The sequence below is a fragment of the Lingula anatina genome, unplaced genomic scaffold (genome assembly GCF_051362555.1).
Source record: "Lingula anatina isolate TDL-2025a unplaced genomic scaffold, LinAna3.0 unanchor82, whole genome shotgun sequence".
NCBI lineage: Eukaryota > Metazoa > Brachiopoda > Lingulata > Lingulida > Lingulidae > Lingula > Lingula anatina.
The window spans coordinates 6,288,439-6,308,309 of NW_028257603.1; the positions used below are offsets into that span (position 1 = coordinate 6,288,439).

A 19,871-nucleotide genomic window follows, 5' to 3' on the forward strand; every position below is an offset into this window, starting at 1 on the left:
TGATGTTGAATTTGCAGTTTAACATATGTACTTTTGCATCAGAATTGACAGTAGCCTATTTTGTGCATAGTTATTTCCTGCTTTTTGTCTGTACATTTGACAGCTTTGCTGCCTTGTTTAATACCTCCAAGTCCTTTGACCACCATGGCGGCTGTTGTCATAACTCCACCTTGATGCCAGGCAACTTTATCATAGAACTAGCTGACTTGATGTACATACCTGTAATGGTTTCTATAACTGCAGTAACATTATTGTTCTGTAAATCGTTCTCTATGTCCGACCAATTTTGAGCAAATTCACCATCAAACTTATCGACAAAATCATCTGTTTTCTTATTATCCCAGTATACTCGTTCATACGGTTCAACCTCCGAGTCTTTTTTTGTTTTGGAAGTTTGCAATAGACATTTGTACATTTGTACACAATAGCAGTAATTGTAATTGCATTATGGGAATACGCTGAGCATTGTGACATCAACAATAACAATAACTACAGTTGCATTATGGGAATACATTGAGCATTGTGACATCAACAATTGCAGTTGCATTATGGGAATACATTGAGCATTATGACATCAACAATAGCAATAATTGCAGTTGCATTATGGGAATACATGAAGCATTTTAACATCAACAACCGCTGCTGATTTTTGGTAAGAGATTGAACATTGTGACATCAGCAAGTGGTGTTATAATGATATTATTGGGAATACATTGCTTTTTTCACTTGCTCATTATATTATTCAATCAGATGATTTCTTTGAATTTATTATTTTCTCTGTTTTATGTAGCCATTACCTGCATCTGTTGTTGTTGTCCCCAACATTTTTGTTGTCCCTGTGCACTTTCAGTGTCAACATTCGTGATATTCAGGCAGAATTCGAAAACCTGCATAATCCCACCAATTTTTCCCCCCACTTTTTTTCAGCATTTATGCAATACAGGCAAGGAAAACTGATAGGCCTTTTGTTTTCAAACTTACAGGAGTGACCAATGTTACCAGATTACAGGTTGAATCTGAAAATCCAGTTATTCAAACTATTCTTCTGGAAGTTATGCTGACATATTTCTTTCAGTATTTTTTATGCTGTATGCAACACTGACAGCACATTTCAAGGAAAACCAATAATATTGTCTTCAGGAGTGATCAATATTATTTTTATGCTTTTTTTGCATGTATTATAATTAGGCTGTACAGATAACACATTTCAAACTTACAGGACTGATTAATAGTATTAATATACAGTCCAAGTCTAAAAATCAGCTTGATGGGACCATTTTTCCCAAATTTATGTGTTTTTTGTTTTATTTCTCAGCATATACTCTAATTCTGGAACCGTAAATGTTAGAGACCTCTTGTTTTTTGCATTTTATAGAGCTTGCTTTTTTTTTTTTTTTAATTTTCTATATGATATACGAGTTGTGCTGTATCAAAAAGTACAATGTGGTGGTGAAAATAAAACGTGAAATACGGCAATATGCCACAAATTTTGAATGTCGGGAAAAGATAACATAAGGCTTAGTAAAGGACAGACAACTTTCAGTCAAAAATGACAGAATTTCATGAAATTCGAATGTCTGGAATTTCTGAGCACCTCCCATTTGATGAATTATGACCAAAAAGATCTTTTGTTATTTTAATTAATATCTTCTTTACAAAATTCATGGCACATTACTGTAACTCCAAAATTAACAAAGATACACCATTTTACACCTTTGTATCTCCAAAACTGCCAGAGATAGGCCCATAGTTACTATGGTCATTATGCTGTTAATTAAGCTTTATGTAATATTGCATCAAAATTGAAGAAATCTCTATTTTAGGCACTGCTTCAATAGTGACCATTTAAGGAAAACCATGTCACTAACCCTTCTCAATCTTACAGGATTAAAAACACAAGGCTTAGGGCATATTCCCATAGATTTTAGATCGATCTATCCCCATGGGGAGTCCCACTAGATTACTGTCAGATAATCCGGCTTGAATGTCCGTCCCGCCTACTACAAGCTGTAAGGGGTAATTAATTTTTGTGCCTGCTTGCCTGACAGCTATTTAGCGTGAACCCCCAGGGAGTTAGGTCGATCTAGTTTGGATCAATCTAATCTCTGGGAATGGGGTCTTAAATACAGCTTTGGAAAACAAGTCTGATTGGTTGATTTTTCTGGAAGTAATACAGGTTTTTGTTTTCACATATTGATATTTTCAAGGTGTGACTTTGAACCTCCATGGGCTTGAAGACCTTTGCTAGTAACATTTTCTGAATATCCATGATTCTTTTATTTTATCATTAAAATTGCTGGTCATTATGCTGTTAAGCTTTATGTAATATTGCATAAAAGTTGAAAAATAAAACTATTTTGGACACTGCTGCCTGGATGACCTTTAAGAGAAATAGAAATATTACTTATTACCCTCTACCAGGGCCACAGATTGATTTTCCACTAGATATTAAGAGAGTCTCTAGTTAAATAGATGGCTAATCTCTGTACTGTCATCCTGTGCTGAAATCTCTTGAGGATGATTACATGGCGGGTAATTGTTTGCATAACAACGGTAAAGTCTTGAAAATTTCATCGCTTAATAATTAATTATTTTTTTAAATTGCATTAATCCGATGATTGTTTTCAAAATTACGCATCCCCAACTTCTGGGTGTGATGAAATTTTCAAAACCCCGACTTTCTAGCTTTTATTCTTATCGGCATTTATCCTTGTTCCTCTGATATTGTGGGATATTTGCCTCTTCCAAGGACAATATCTGGTTGTAAATAATTGTTTTTTTAGTGCATCTTGATTTTGTTATGTTGACTTACCCAGAAAGAAGGTTGAGAATTGTCTTTACTCTCCAGATAGAGGAGAGGGATCAAGATAAGCCTAATTGCAATCTTACATTGCCTGGATGCAGCATATATCAAACATTATACATTTAAATAGTAACGTATAATGCATGCTAATTAAGCAGAAGTCATGGTAAATGAAAACAAACAACGTAATAAATTCAATACATAAGTTTTATTAAGCACATAACTTACTAACGCTGATATGTTCCTACGTTGGGTCAAGGCTTTCGTTGATTTTACATTAATTCAAACAGTGCATTAAGAGAGGAGACTGGACGAATTCCTACTCTCATAGAGATTAATACACTATTTAATAAAATTTTGCTCAAAATATTACATTGGCCTTAAAACGATTCATCAAAAGTTTACTTTCATTATGAGATGTCAAGTATCTGTCTCTCAGTAACTTTTATTTTCCTTATGCCTCTATTTCACACAGACCAGGAATCCCACGAATCGCCATGAATTGACAAATTTCAGGATTCGTGGTTGAATTGTAATCAGTTCGTGAAGTTCTTAACAGATTCGTATATATTTGTAGTCAGTTCTTGCAATTCTTGACCAACAGGAAAACATGGCAAAAACTTTGATGCCCCTATTTCACACAGACCACGAATCCCACGAATTGCCAGGATTGACAAATTTCAGGATTCGTGGTTGAATCGTAATCAGTTCATGAAGTCCTTAACTGATTCTTATATAATCGTAGTCAGTTCTTGCAATTCTTGATCAATCGGGAATTTGTGGCAAAATTTTTGAGCTGTTCAAAATTGAGGCCACGAACTCCCGATTCCAAAATAACGTAGTGAATTTCTGGACAATATTCGTGCAATTCCAGCCAAATCCCACGAATATTTGTAACACTATCGAACCTGTATCATAACTGAATCGTAGAGCGTGTCAAATTAGACCAGAAAATTTACAAAATCTCACGATTCCAGCCAAATCCCATGAATATTCGTAACACTATCGTACCTGTATCATAACTGAATCGTAGAGCGTGTCGAATTAGACCAAAAAATTGGCAAAAACTCACGAATCCTCACAAATCCTGAAATTTGTCAATTCCTGGCGATTTGTGGGATTCGTGGTCTGTGTGAAATAGGGGCATTATGAAATTGGTGCTTCAGTCACAGATCTCTGAAAGGATCCTCAGTATCAGCTCTCGTGTCAGAGAATCCCAAAAAGTCACCCTCCTCATCACTGGTAAACAAATCATCTGGGACATCATTGGTTGGAGAAGATCTCTCCCCCTTTAGCGCGCTCGTGATCCCAGTGGTTTGAAATGACTTGACGACCATTTCACGGCTAACTTTGCTTCATGTTGACACCACCCACACAACAACGTCCTCTTTACTGGCCGTTGGCAATTTATCAAACTTCCCCTTTGCTTCCATGGCTGCCCGTCGCATATGCTCCGTCCACACTTTTCTCAGGTGTACCTTGAATAGCTATTCAAGGACACATCTAGGGGCTGGGCCTTGGATGTACACACCCCAGGGATGACAGCCATGGTTGCATTGGCTTTGTGTGCCACCTTCCTCTCTGTTGTGTGTGCAGAAAATGCATCAAGGATTAATAGGGTTGGTCGTCCATGTAGGGCCGCAGGATGTGTTTGAGCCACTTGATCATGAGGTCCTCGGTCATCCAACCCCTTGGGATTTACTTCAACCATCCACCCTGGAGGACACTCCAGGGATAGCTGATGTGATCCTGAAAAATAGATAACATTAAATTTAATAACTGGTAAAATATGGTGGATATTGCTTTGCTTAGAAATATATTGTTAATAATTACTTTAACAGTGGTGTACAGTTTACTTTTGTACTAACTTGATTAGGTGGTACATTTTACAGAAACGCTATTTATTCATAAATTTAAAAAAACTCTTAAATACAATACATTTGATACCGTTGAAAATTACCATTGATGGTAATTTAGCGCCGTCAGCAGCTACTGCCTGCACTACAGTGAAGTGCCTCTTCTCGGCTCCAGTGGTTAAGATGCGGACATCTTTCATTCCTTTTTTGTGTATGGTCCTCTCGGGCACCAGATCAAAAGTCATAGGAACCTCATCCATGTTGATAATAAATTGGGTGTCAAATTCATTCTTCTTCGTTCATCTCCCCAAGATGAGAGTAGAACACCTCCAGTCTGTCCTCAAGGTCGCTGGGTAAACACTGGCTCTCGGTGGTCCTGGAGATTAAACGTTGTCTTTTTAAGAAGTTTGTAGCCCACCCCTTGGAAGCATTGAAGTCAACTTCTAATGTTTCTGCCAATGAGAAAGCATGAGCACATGCTCTACTGTCACTGGCAATTGGAGGTCTCTCTGCTCCAAGACCCAACTTAAAATGTCCTCCTCGGTGCTATTTCCAAGAAGGTCGACATGCTCTCCTGCTGCCTTCCTTCCTGCCTGCATCATTTCTCGGGACCTCAAGGGCTAGTTCTTTCTTCCACTTGCTGACAGTTGTGCGTGGGATGCTTAGGGATTTTGCTATGGATGTTATTCCATGTAAGGATGCTAGGTCTACCACTTCTTTTTTCTCTGCCAAGGAATATGATTTATATTTCCCCCGTTTAGCAGGTATGGTGTTGGTGTCAAGTTCAAGATCATCTCGTCTCCGCTTAAGAACGATACGCTCCCCAGAGAGCAAGAGTGAGCCATCTGTTTTGTAGCAGTCTTCTTCGGCCTACCAACGAGACGTTTGGCAGGTGCTCTTGGAAGCGGCTCCTCCAGCCAACACCGCAGCACGGTGTGTTTGATGACGGTAGTCTTAGAGAAAAAATCTTTAATGTTGTGCTGCACAGTGACAGTGTCTTATGCATCTCCAAATTTTACCACCTTCTTATATACCCACATGCAAATGACACGTGGCAGCCAGCTTAATCTGAGGTGTAAGAAACAAACCGTATTGATGTTTTCATCAAAAGTTTTAATCGCAACACTGATCAATTAAGCACTGTTATGAGCCGCGTCAGTGATTACTCTGTAACATGGATAACATTACAGGTAAGACATGCCACGACCAGCTTAATCTGCTGTGTAATAAACAAGCCGCATTGAAGATTTTTATCGAACATTTTAATCATGATGCTCATCAAGCAAATGTGCTTTGCCATGTCAGCTGTTAGTGTTCAGGCCCATAGCCGGGGGGGGGGGGTTCGGGGGGTTCGAAAGAACCGCCCCTTTGGCTGGGAAAAGGTCCACTCTGGGTAAAATTTGATCTTGGTACATGAAGTTTTTATGGGAAAAGTTCCACTTTTTCAGAAAAAAAACTCCCCTTTTGAAATTGCTGGCTACGGGCCTGGTGTTGATAGCATCACAGGTAAGTTACCGCAAATGAGCTAGGTAATCGTAACAGCTTAATGGACATGAATAGATGCTACGGATGCATTTCCCTTCTAGATAATTAGAAGTTGACTTTTCATTGTATCTTCCTCATTTAGCACAACCATTGATAACATTGAAAGTGTCACTACTGACAAAGAGTCATGGTACATGACTTCTATTTACCATTTTCAAGACGCACCTGGTGTAACCCTGTGTATGTGCTAGGTAATAATAGGCCTAATGCCACAAAAGACAAATATATTGTTCTTATCTCTTACTGAAAGTGTTATCGTCAATGTTATCCTGAGCGTCTTGAATGAACTGACACATGCGTATTACCTTCATGGACAACACGGCCATGTTGGGTGACGAACTTTTCAAAATTAACGTGAGGGGCCATTTTCACATACGACGAAATTTTTAAAGGCAAAAAAATTACGTCAGCGGAAAATCGTAGTCCGACGAAATTTTCAAGAACGACAACATTTTCAAGACTTTACCAAACTCAAGTCCCTGCCAAGTCCCCTTGACAGTAATCAAGACAGTTAACTGCTCATCTGTGACAATAAAAACAGCCCCTTAGCAGACAGACAACACAAGGCAGGTTGCATAACAAGTGGTAATCACATTGATGTGAAGCCCAGCTCTCACTGAGCTCCTGCAGAGCAGGTACAATGCTATCTGCGTGCGTGCATATTTAATTGCTCCCATCTGGCCAAACGTTAAAGGGTCACCTCAGCAAAAATGTCCACAAAATAATAACTGCGGCCCTGGTAGAGGATAGATACTTATGATTCTCAAACTGTCTGAAAAGATTCATTGGACTGAAGCGCAGCTTGTGTTGGAAAATCAGTTTGATTGTTTTCTGTTTCGGAAGCAATGTAGTTCTTTATGAATTTTTTATTTCTTACACAGTCCTTGGTGTTATATGGATACAATGGATGGTCAGTCTGTAATTGTCCCTTGTGTAATCACTAGCATTCAGAAAGATTAGGTCACTTGCCTAATTAAGTTTCAAGATGCCATGAAATGAGATAACATAAAACACACTTGTTGAGATTTCCATAGGTTTAGCTCTCTGCCAGATACAGTTTGTAAAAGCCTAAATTAACAGTGTCACATAATTAGGAATCAGTGATAATTATATGCAGGTAAATGTTGTTTAATATTGCATAAGTGCTATAGATAAATAACAGTGCCTGATTATCCTCAAACTCATTGGGGTTATTTATATCATGTTAATACAGCTAGATTAAAAGTTTGAATAGCAGCCTTATTGGAATATTTTTTATGTTTTCTATTTTTATTTTTTTCAAACGCTGGCATGTCAAGGTGTGACTTCTTACTCCCATCCACCTGAAGCTATGTACATTTTCTGTATTTCCACACAGGAAATTGTATTGGTGTTTATGTCTTTAAACATTATGTAATATTATTTTATGCACTGTCATCATTTTTCACATATTTGGATTTTCATTATGTGAATTTGAACTCTCATGTTCTTTAAACTCTAATTTTATTGACCATATTACCTTTAGTGCATGATTAAAATTCAGTGTTTATTGGCTGTGCTGTTATTTCAAAATTATTTATTTTTGCATTAAAATTGACAAAATGACCTATTTTCTGCTTTTTGCCTGTACATTTGACAGCTTTGTTGCCTTGTTTTTGTCTTGCTTTCCATACGAATGCACTTACTCCAGCTGGTGGTACAATATCCGTAGTCAGTATCATCTCTCTGATCCTCTAGTAGGGTACTTGACTTTTGCTTAAAATGCTTTGCCCTTTTGTATGTACTGTATTTGGTGGAAATAAGTTATTTTGCAAGGCTGGGAAATTTACTAGCATGGCCTCTGAAGTTGACTTATGAGAATATATGTTAGAGAAAAATGAAAGCTCATTGATATATTCTGATCAAGTAAAACATGTTAATTCACGGGTTAAGTCTGGTGGGGTAAAGGGAACACAATATCCCACAGGTCCTGGGGTCTGATGGCTTAAAGTTTAAAATGAGTGATTATTGGAAGATGGACAGCAAAAACATTTTCATTATTAATTTACTCATAAGATTTCAGAAATAAAACAGTCGCACACAAACACACACACTCAGTTATTACACACACACACACACACACACACACACATACACACACACACACACATGTACACACGTACACACATATATACCCACATGCACAAACACTTGTTACACACATACACATGTACATTATTATTACACACACACACGTACAAACACACATGTATACACATACATACACACACATGTATACACACGTACACATACACATGTACACACACACACACACACACACATACTGTACACACACACATGTACACACACTTACGTACACCATTGCTACATTCTAACAGATACCTTAGCTTTGTAAATTCTTATGATATATAAGTTCCCTTTCTTTTAATTTTTATGAAAATTGGCTAAATGTATGATTTTAATGTAGTCATTTATATATTTTCAGGCTGCAATGTTTCATAAGTCCATAATTAAGAAGACATTCCCTCTGATTGGCCAGTGGTAGCCATGAAGGCTTCTTAATAGCAAAGATAAGGAAACCATGTGATTAACAGAAAAAATGGAAGCTAGTGGCATATACATAATTGCATAATGTTACTGTAAGACAACTCCTCACTGTCAGCTAAACATTTTTAAATATTAGTATATAGAAATGAAATCTATTCTTTCAGAAAAATTGTGAAATAGTTATTCCATTTATTGACTGAGCCAGTTGATAATGATTTATTTTGTAAAAATGTATATTAAATAAATTGTTGGATAATTTTCCCAAATTCATGACTTATTTAAATGAAAACAATTATTAATTTCAAAAATTGGTATAAAATCTGTAGGTATCATTATGTGGATATAAAGAAGGGTTGTGTGGTGATCCTCTTTAATACAGAGTTTAAAGACCTAGATGATGTCAACACTGGATAGGTGTTTATGCAGGTGAGTCAAGAGTTTGCAAAAACAGTAAGCATTGCCCTCTTTTTTATCACTTTGAAATTAGTTTAGATGAATTCCTGCTTTAAAATGGCAACTCCATTGCACATCTTAAATTGTTTTATATTTATAGAAAAGATCCAAAGAACAGCTTAACTTCTGAGTTATTACCATAATTGATTCCATTATTTCTAAATGATATACAATTATTTTTAGTTCATAACACATCTATGCCTTTTTTTATTGTAAATATACACTCTCAGATAAAACTAGCGCTTAGTCTAATAACTTCATTTTTAATATTTATTCACTTAAACCTCTCTCCATAGAGCACTCAAACATTTTTATTGTCATGGCCATATTGTCAAGGTACCCCAGATAGGTACATGTACTGGTACAGGCATGTCATGTCCTAGGGAACATTCCCAGACCCTATCATTCTAACTGTGGATCTCCAAGGGGATTCTCACTAAATTGCAATCAACTTCAGCAGCTTAGATGTCTGTCATGCCTACTGGACATGTTAGGGGGTAATTATCATTTAACAGCTTCAGTAGGCATCCCAGACATCTAAGCCGCTTAAGCTGAAAGCAATTGAGCGAGAAACCCATTGGAGATCATGTTAGATCAGTCTAGGTATGGGAACCCAGTCTTAATATTTGCTATGGCTAAAGGTTGATGTACTAATAGATAACATTTTCTACTATAACGTGAATTAATATTATGTGAATCAATATTATATAAACTATTTGGACAGACCATACCTGTTGAGGTGAAAATATCTGATTTTTTAAAAGAATTTTACAACTCATGTGTCACCTCTCTTGTCTATAGATGCCATTGAATCTGCTTCATACAGTGTAGAAGATATTTGTTAGACAGGCACTGTCTTTGTGTCTATATATATTCTGATCTCTATGGGCTCATTCTCACAGACACCATAGGTCAACTTAGAGTGATCCAACTCTGTGCTTGGACTCTCGCCAAGTGCAATCAGCTTAATTGAATGACACGCCTCATTGAATAGAATACAAAATAGCTGCTGATTATGCAAGTATTATGTTGGAAACAAGAGGAGGCATGTCATTCACTTATGCTGTTTGCACTCAGAAAGTCCCTGCAAATCTACGATCGAGGCAGATTTGTTGTTTAGTTGTTTTTTCACTTCAGAATTTTTGCACAATTCTTCTGGAAGAAGTTAGCAAGGACCAGAACTTGTGGGTGGTTACTGAGACTCTGGACACCATTGTTGATCATCTGTACCTGTGGTCATGGATATCAGGGTAACAGACATACTCCAGACCATATGGTACCACAGCTGACAGCTGAGAAAAAACTGCTCCCTGTGGTTTTATTTATTTATTTATTTATTTATTTTTATCAAAACAACTAAAGACCTATATCAGCAGTAGTTGCGTAGTGAACAATATAAAAAAGCATCACGTTTTGCTTACTAAAATGATTCCTGCAGTTGGGTATTTAATATATTCTTTTACAGTGTAATAATATCTTTATTTCAAGACATATTGATCAATTAAAGCAATGGGTATCTTCTGAAAGAATATTGTGAAATTTTTCCAGATTCATCAACAGAAAAGCAGCCTGGGAGCCCACCTTTCTATCATCATGACAGCAAGGACAAATCTGGTTCAGTTCATCAAATACCGTGTACAAGTATTGACTAGTATCTAGGCATGATCTAGGAGGAGCGACCTATCTCCGAGGGAATTCTCACTAAATTTGAGTTCAGATCAAGATGCTTAGATTTCTGGCACACCTACTGAACTTTACGTCAATCGAAATCAAGTGAAGTTCAATGCGTTTAATTCTGAAAAATAAAAGATAATATACATATTGTAAACGTTGTTGTGAAAAACTCAAAAACTGGAAACAACTCAAAAACTGGATTAGGGAAGAAAGGGAAGCCAATGTTCAGATTTACACATCAGATGTTATTCTTGGAAAGTAAATCTAATTTCTGAGGTAAAATAATACATTTACAGAAAATAAAAAAATGGAGGGCATCCGTAATCCAGGGACATCGATTTTTTTCTGAACTAAAAAATAATGCTTTGCTTGTCTTTGTATTTCTTTTACACAGTAGTTTAACATGTAGCACGCAATAAAGTGACATGGTAGAACAAATATACGGATATGTATGTATGCGTATGTTTTTGAGAAATGTGTATGTGAGAAGTGATTTGTATTGTATTGTACATTGTAATGTTTATTTCTTCAGTCTAATTAGAGAAAATATACATACAATTCTTAGAGAATGTACGCATCTGATTCTATTTTGAAATATACATCTTTAATAAACCGTACATAGAATACATTGATCATATGTTACTGAAATAACTACTGTCTCTAAGTCAGTAATTAAACTCATCATAGGCATCTGTAAGAAGCAGGCCTACGGGAACGAGATGTGTAATTTAAACAAATCTGCAGATTGTTACTTTTCATGAAATTTTTATTTGCAATTTATTCGAAATGTTTGCACACACTTATAGAGAAGTATACGGCTACCAGGGTGGTATTATTGGTTGGTGGATTGAGGGGGGTATAGAGTTCGAGGCCTATCTTGGCATGCCTATAGCTTAAATGGATAATAACTCTTTGTATGAGATCTATATTTCACAATAAAAACATTGTAAACAACTCGTAGAAGCATAATATATTCTGTTTTACCACAAAAACGGCAGTTATAACAATTATTCTGATATATGAGCTTGTCATTGGACCACGTGACAGTCTATACTATACTAGTCTATTGCTATACTCTGTAAAAATCTCTTAGGAGATTGTTGCAAAAAAAAAACAAACTTTTTACAAAAAAAAAAAAAAAAAAAAACCCAAAAAAAAACAGAGACCAACTTTGAATGTAGAAATGTATTCATTAACCATTGGTAAGTATGGGAAAATTGTTGTTTACTCCAGGTAAATCCATTATTTGGCCAAAACGAAAAGTTATCTCTTTAAGTGCACCCCTCTGTGGTTAAGGGGTACAGTGGTCGCCTGCTTCACGGATTAGATTCCTGACACATTTAGAAAACATGAGATGAGTTCTGTCTTGAGAAATGTATTATTCTTTACATCATGTACTTTCAAAGGGAAGACATTTTAAGCTTACGGCAGCTGTAGACAATATGTCTACCATAAAATTACTGAGATCTCTAACAGTAGGGCCGTTCAATTGATTTTGTTTGGTCATCTCCTAAAAGTCCAGCTTGGGGCGTTTTATGTTTATCTTGTTTTTTTTTTCTAACTAGTGAAATGAAATAAAAATTAATTCAGCCAATAAAAATATTGAGACATAAAACTAAATATTATAATATTTATAAGCTAGGCTTAAAAGTGGAATTAATATTACATACTTAGAGAGGCAAAAACTACTTTAAAACGTTTACTGCCCTTGAAATCAGCATTCTAATATTGAGAAATGAAAAAGAGAATTTGCTGAATGGGTTGGATCCCCATAATTCGTTTTGTTGTTTTCTTCATTCTGTCTTTCATGATACCATCCAGTTGGCGGAGATCTCTCCCAATTTTTTTTTTCTGTCGGTGTTAATAACATTGAGTTTTTTTTTTTTTTTTGCCGTTCCTCCACTGTAGGCCTGAAACACCAGGTGCTCAAATACTTTCAATAATGCATGTGCAAAAGTTCATTAAAACCGGATCATTGTCTTTAAAAGTTGCAAGTGACCAAAAAAAGCGCCGTCTTTGTCAAAAGTAAATTTACTCTTCATGTGAATTCCCAGGACCACTGGAACGAAGAGTTCTAAGAGAAGTTAAAAGTTCTATTATATTGTTCATATAAAATGGACAGTCGCAGAGAACTGGTGTGATGTGGTCGGATTTCTGGGTTTTACGAAGGAGATGAGCTGCTGAATTATGAATAGACTGAAGTTTTTTTTCAATTTGACAGTTAGGTAATACGAACAAGAGGCTGTTGCAGTAATCGAGTCTAGAGGTCACAAATGCATGGATGAGTAGATCTGTTTGCTTGCTGTCAATAAGGTGAAGAATCATAGAAATTCGTTGCAGACTAAAATATGATGATTTACACACTTTGTTAATGTGTGATATCATGTCACATTTGTTGTTGAAAAAATTACACCCAGGTTTCTAACTTCTGTGCCTGGAGTCTCCAATACAAAGTAAAACGTGTTCCTCAGCAAGGTGGGACTACAGAGCTATACCGGTGCAGAACAGACTTGCAATTTTTGGGGATTTCAAACTCTTTCCTTTGCTCTCAATCTTCTAAACATCTAAAATGGACAGTCTCCAAGCACGAGTGTAGCTTGGATTTATTCTAATAATAAAAAAATCTGCCTGCTGGTATAGAAATGTAAGACCAAGACTTTTAAACTTAAACACGGAGCACCCAAAACTGTAAAAAAATATCTGTTTATTGCACGTCTATACACTGTATTTACTCATTGCTGACGTCCGGAGGTAAACATATATGTACACTGCTTCATTTATAAATAACGCCAATGACTATATTTCTGAATTTAAAGTAAAACAAGAACAGTCAAAAAATGGAGTAAACATTTGAGTTTTTCTATAAACATCGCAAAATGTACCCAATGTCCAGCAAATGTCAAAATTGTATAAGGCTTTACTTTTTAATTTCCTGTTTACATTTGAATATAAATAAGCTTTAATTATTTTCGTGTAAAGCTCTATTTTGGAAGAAAGGAAGGAAAAGTCTTCAAACTGTCTTAATTGATGTAAAAGTCTAAGTCACCGCTGTAATCATATCCAATTCGTAAATATCCCTCTCATGTGGAAAGTGGGTGTGACGCTTATTTCCCTTTATAGCCAAAATCGAATTCTCCAAGTGGAGAGACCCATCGTGGCATGTCGAATTCCACGAGAATTTCAGGGGTGAGATTCTTTGCGATCGTGTACGCCACTAACTCAACCAACTCCACACAGCCTCACCACAGCAGTGTGCGGAACTCATGGCACACTAACGAAGGGAATCGATGTAATTTAAAATCTGGTAGAACTAAATTATATAAAACATATTTTTTGGAAACAAGCAAACAAATAAACAAAAATTAATAAACAAAAATATGAATAAATATAAAAATAATACATGTAAATATACAAATAGAAAGAATGAAAGAAAGATAAGAAAATAAAAAATGAAAAGTAAAATACTGCAAACGGGCTGAAAATTAGTTCCTACCTGCAATTTCACAAAAGTCAATTATTATAAACAGAATGTGACTAAAATATGATGATCACATTAAGTCTTTAGTTTCTCATATATTGTATACCTTTGATCACTCAACTAGCTGATGCCGGAATAGTTCTTTCACCTCCTCTCGCCTATATTTTACTTATTTAAATAATCCCGGGGACAGTCCGCTCTCTACGGCGTATTCAATGTTCGACAGCTATACTTGATCACCGGTATGATGATTGACGTTTGTTTACATAGCTGCCAATCAAGCCATCCACTTTTAATAGCTTTGATTGGCACCTCTCAATCACAGGAAGTAAAAGCTCCTTTGCATGATGATTGTGATTGACGTTTGTTTAACTATCCGTCAATCAAACTGTCAAATTTGACAGCTTTGATTGATATCTATCAATCACGAGATGTTAGAGTTATTTTATTCTACATAGAAAACGTTGGAGCCGTTCGCACTGGACAGATTCCCCCGGAACTGAAATTTTTAAAGGAAGGCTTATACAAAGGAAAGAAAAGGAGGCAAATGTCATATAGTATTACGTGCTCTCCTTGAGGGAACAAAAGAAATATATATGTAGTTTATACATAAGCCAATATATACAAAAAAAAAATAAAAAAATAAAAATAAAAAAAAAAAATAGAAAAGAATGAAAACAGTCACAACCATAATAGCCAACCAAATAAATGAATAAAGGAACAAGGAAATATATCGAAAGAATTATTTACACATCAAAAATGCATGAAGAAAAAATTAAAAATAATAACCGTGAGGCTTTTGTTATTCTCAAATTTACTGGGGTAATTCATATTATGAAAAATACAGTCCATGTTCGAATTGCAGATATATTAGGTCTTTTTCCTTAAACCCCCGTTTTTTCACTTTTCTGTTATACATTATAATATAAGATTTGTTAACGCAATAAATGGAAAACCCCGTGTCTTATCATACTGAAATTTACAGAATCACTTTTAGCATGAGTATTAGAATACAACCCAAGGACAAATGTCAGCTTTATCGGACCATATTTGGCAAAGGTTATCCCATGCCCCCCTTTCCTTGGAATGTGTCGTCTTTCCTGACGCTCTGCTTTACGTTGTTGTTATAGCTATAGCTTGCTTGGACCGTCTTAACACTTTCTTGCAAAAAATAATTTGTAATCTGATATACATGCATTTTCTGGCGTTAAAGAGTCTAGATATGATTTGAGTCGCCACGAGAGAAATAGGCCTAATAAGCTTGATAAAAGTATTGAGCAAATAGGCCCATGATCATTAATATAAAGCGTCCCTCTGTGATTTATTGCTGTCTTCACTAGCACAATATGATGGAATTCATGGACACCGTCACAATCATGTTGAGAAAGACTCTGAGGTCAAATACTGTAACGTTAAAACTGTTGTAACTCAACTTCTTCGGACCATCACATATCTGTCAACATTCACACGACCTAACTACGTCCCCACCCCGATCGACACACACACACACACACACACACACACTAACGCCTCGGTTAGAAATGTGTTGTAAGTAGTTTGCTATAATAAAATACGTTTACTATACAAAATAATATAGAAAAATCAAACCGGCAATTAAGAAATTTATTTAAAATATAAAACTATAAAATATTAAAATATTTTCCAATTCAAGTCTTTCAATGTTTCAAGAATTTCATCGGCTGTTTTACAACTCGGTCATACTAGCGGCTTTTTTAAATCAATAATTAAAACAAGTCCATTTTTGCGCTCCGATATTTCAGTCTCCGTTGTGTGGCTTTCAGCGGGGATTCAGCTTTTTGCACACCTCAGGTAGAGGTGACACTCACGTCGTTAGCCCAACTTTCTGTTACTGGAACATTTTTGAAATATTGTTGAGATTTCGTTATGAAGTCCCAAATATCTCACTTCGAAAAAAGTCATTTTTTAAATTTAAAAAACAAATTATCATTCTGTCTTTCAGACCGCAATCTGTACAACTCTTTTCTTAGCCCATTTTCTATAGGGGCAGTTCTGCAAAAGCACGAAATCTCATTCATTATCACTTCTGTTTTTTTTTTTTTTTTTTCTGATGTATATTCTAGATAACCGCACAAATAGGCCCTAATACATAACTGAAAATGTGCAATCTTTCGAGCAAGTCGGCAAACATACTTGCTGTGAAAGTTAATCGCTGATAGCTTGTGTAGTTCAAAAATAGCAAACTTTGACTCCACGTAAATTCTGTCGGTACTTTATGTCCTATTTGTAACTTATTTTAATTTTAGCTTCTTGCGTAGCGTTGACGCTTTGCCAATTAATTTTACGGTGCTGCGTTTTTGTGACTCTTTCTCAATAGACGTCATCTTTAAAGTTCATCTTTGTGAATTACTACAGTTGAAACATACGGTAGTTATATAAGTAAAAAAAGATGAAACTGTTCAGTTTTTTTAGACAAAAGTTGTAAAAGTTTGTATAACCTGGTTTGTTAAAGTTAAAGGACACCGGTAAACACCCGAGCGCACTTAATACTCAATTTCCTCAACTCTCCAAAACCTTTTATACCATCATCATACCCTCCCCTCCCCCCATCATTTTTGTGCCGTTTCATTTCAACTTTCAATCCTTTTAATCTAACTTTCTCTACTGAATGGTTTCTCCATATATAATTTAAACTAAAATAGCATATTGCCATTTCCAATGACTTATAAGTCCATTTCTTTATAAACATTTCATCCCCCTCCCCGTTATGTCTTCACTAACACAATTGGCTGATATTTGTGGAGTCCGTCACAATCATGGTTGAGACAGCATCAAAATCAACACACCGCAGCCTGTGGCTACCCTCTACCAGGGCCATAGATTGATTTTTCTCTAGATAATCAAAGATGTGTGTCTGGTTAAATAGATGGCTAATCTCTGTACTGTATTTTTCAATGTCCACAGCACAATAACTGCGGCCTTGGTAGAGGGATGCCCATGACTCAGTTCCCGTATTAACTGAGATTGTTCATTTGAAATGTCTTCACGGTGACAGAGAGCATATTTTATGTTATCAAGAAAGATTCAGAGGTTAAAAACGAGCGAGAGAAGGAGGGGTAGAGAAAAATGTTTAAAACAGGTTTATCCGAGACATTAATAAAATCGAAAAACAAATTAATTCAGTTATAAGCAGGAACATCTTTACGAATGATTAAATTGCACACTTATCTTAGAACGTATGTCGGAGTTGTTAAAGGCTGGGTCCTAACCCAACGTGCGGCTGCTAAGTGAGGTCTACGTCCAAAAAATTGGGGGAAACGTGAGATTTCGTGCGTGAGGAGCACGTCCATAGTGCAACTTTTGGAGGTCGCAGGCAGCACGTAGAAACCTTTCGACATGATGAACAGCCGCTGCGTGCGGTCCACGAATTCTCAAAAAATGGAAAATGTACGACATGCGAACGTGTAGCGTTCGCCTGTCATGCGCCTGTCGTACGGGACACCTGAGGAAATTATTTTTTCCACTGCGTTGGGTGGCTACGGTGCGTGTGATGCACGTGGTTAAGGCGCCCGTTGCACGTACTTCAGGGTCGGATCCAGAAATATTTTCCGACAGTCTTCCAAATTATCTTTGTTGATCTCGTCTTCCGACAGAAAAAAATTAGATATCCGTCAAAACTTAAAATTAAACTTAAAAATCAGACCGTCTTCCGGAAGACCCCGAAGACGACCTCAATCCGCAACTGTACTTATTTCTTGCTTACTCCGTGCTCACTCCTCACTTCCACGCGCCCACCGTGTGGACCTAACGGGCTTTGTGCAAGTTGAGTGCGTAGTGATCATTTCATGCGCACGGACCGTGAGGAGGTGCATGAACGAAAAAGCATTATTTCTGCCTTTGACGTCAAGTTTTAAAAATGCCTAAAATGACAACAAAGAGCAAGAGGGGGAGAGTTGGATCGGGGACAGGTATGATTGGGTTCACCATCTTTGAACACTGCTGCGGATATAATGATCTCCTCAAACATGCATTGTTTTATACCCTCCCAAAAACTTCTCAACACGCGAGACTCGCGTGCAAAGGACGAACAACAACCGTAATAAGTCAGCAAGACTGCCCTACGTCCACAAGGGCGTTGTACTTGTGTTGCCCGTACTCCTAGTACGGATAACGTAGGTAGTACACGATGCTTGTACTTTGCATGTACGGGGCGCGCTGGACACGTGCGAAAGCCCGCCAGGCGCAGCAGGTACTTATGACGTGCGGAGGCTGTGCTTCTCACGTACTTTCCACGCTCTTTCTTCTTGCGCACTCCTTGCAATCGCCAATTACTTGATTCCTGCCCTGCGATCTAGCTACGACCCAGCCAGACGAGAAGAACCTAAAAATACGTAGGTTCTGCAAATTGTGCGTGGAGTTGGGACCCAGGCTTAATGTGTGTGTGTGGGGGGGCGGGGGGGGAGCGGGGGTTATCATCATTATTGTCAGAAACTAGTCTATTTCTGGGCAAAGATGCAAAAAATCACACCTACCATATTAAAAAAGATTAGGTGTAAAGGTTTACGCACTACTAAAACCTAAGTTACATTTTTCACAGACGCCGTACGATGAAATAGAAATTAATTTTCCGTATTTTTGTACCGTAAGTGTCTATGGACTAGCATGCTTACGTTCGGTACGGGCGCCGTACCATTTCTTTTCTCCCACATGACTTTGAGGTTAAGTAACGGACGCCCCACGAGTAGGGGCATATGAGCAATACATGGACACCATACGAACATCGTATGCACGACAAATATAACCCAAGATTGGATATTTGAAAGAAATTTAACTGTATTTGTCCGGGAATTATGCGTGCAATTTCTAAATGTTTGCGTGGCAACTAAGAGAAATTTTGGTCTTATGTTATTTATTTATTTATTTTTATGTTTAAGTATGTGTGTGTGTGATATCGGTCCTTTACACATTACAAGTTAAATTCCAGGGATAAGTATACTCTGTGTTTACTAATACGTGCCAAAACAAAGTCCGAAAATCGATGCACGCCGCGCTACTAGTACTTGGAGCTTTCTGATTTAGAAGTAATTTGTCTCCTTGTTGCTGTATCATATAGCCATTAAATATTCGAGATTTAACTGTATTGTATTCACAGCCACGTGTATGTGAGTATTACTGATATACAGTCTTTGCCAGTAATTATTATTATTGCCCTCTACATGTACACTACGACTACTCTTACTACTACTACTACTACTACTACATTATATAGTCCTACTACACTGTACTACAACTACTACATGTACTGGTTCTACAACTTACACTGCTCCACAGGTAGTGGAGAGCGGGTCTAGTTGGCCCAGTTAGACACTTATGGCCTTGTAGAGTTAGAGTAACAAGTCCGGTTTCAAAGTAAGCCCCATGAAATTAGCTATGTATGCAACGTCATTATTTTTCAGATGTAATACCAGATGGCTCACAATTTGACAAAAAAAAAGCAACTGACGTCAGGGGGGCCAACTTGCCCCGCCACGGGGCAAGTTGGCCCATTATACGAAAA

The 19,871-nt window shown here is 36.9% G+C and overlaps 1 long non-coding RNA gene across 4 annotated transcripts; it reads left to right on the plus strand.

Annotated features, from left to right (window-relative positions):
- The first annotated feature begins 500 nt into the window (after nucleotides 1–500).
- Nucleotides 501–11,483, plus strand: LOC147759303 (uncharacterized). Of its 4 annotated transcripts, none has more exons than XR_015331637.1 (5): nucleotides 501–652; nucleotides 8,669–8,822; nucleotides 9,057–9,156; nucleotides 10,321–10,433; nucleotides 10,732–11,483. It is a non-coding gene; the product is annotated as an uncharacterized LOC147759303 (long non-coding RNA). The 4 variants fall into 4 exon arrangements; XR_015331635.1 differs by lacking the exon at nucleotides 501–652 and adding an exon at nucleotides 5,433–5,592; XR_015331636.1 differs by lacking the exon at nucleotides 501–652 and adding an exon at nucleotides 5,433–5,592 and having other exon boundaries at nucleotides 8,669–8,766.
- Nucleotides 11,484–19,871: the final 8,388 nt, after the last annotated feature.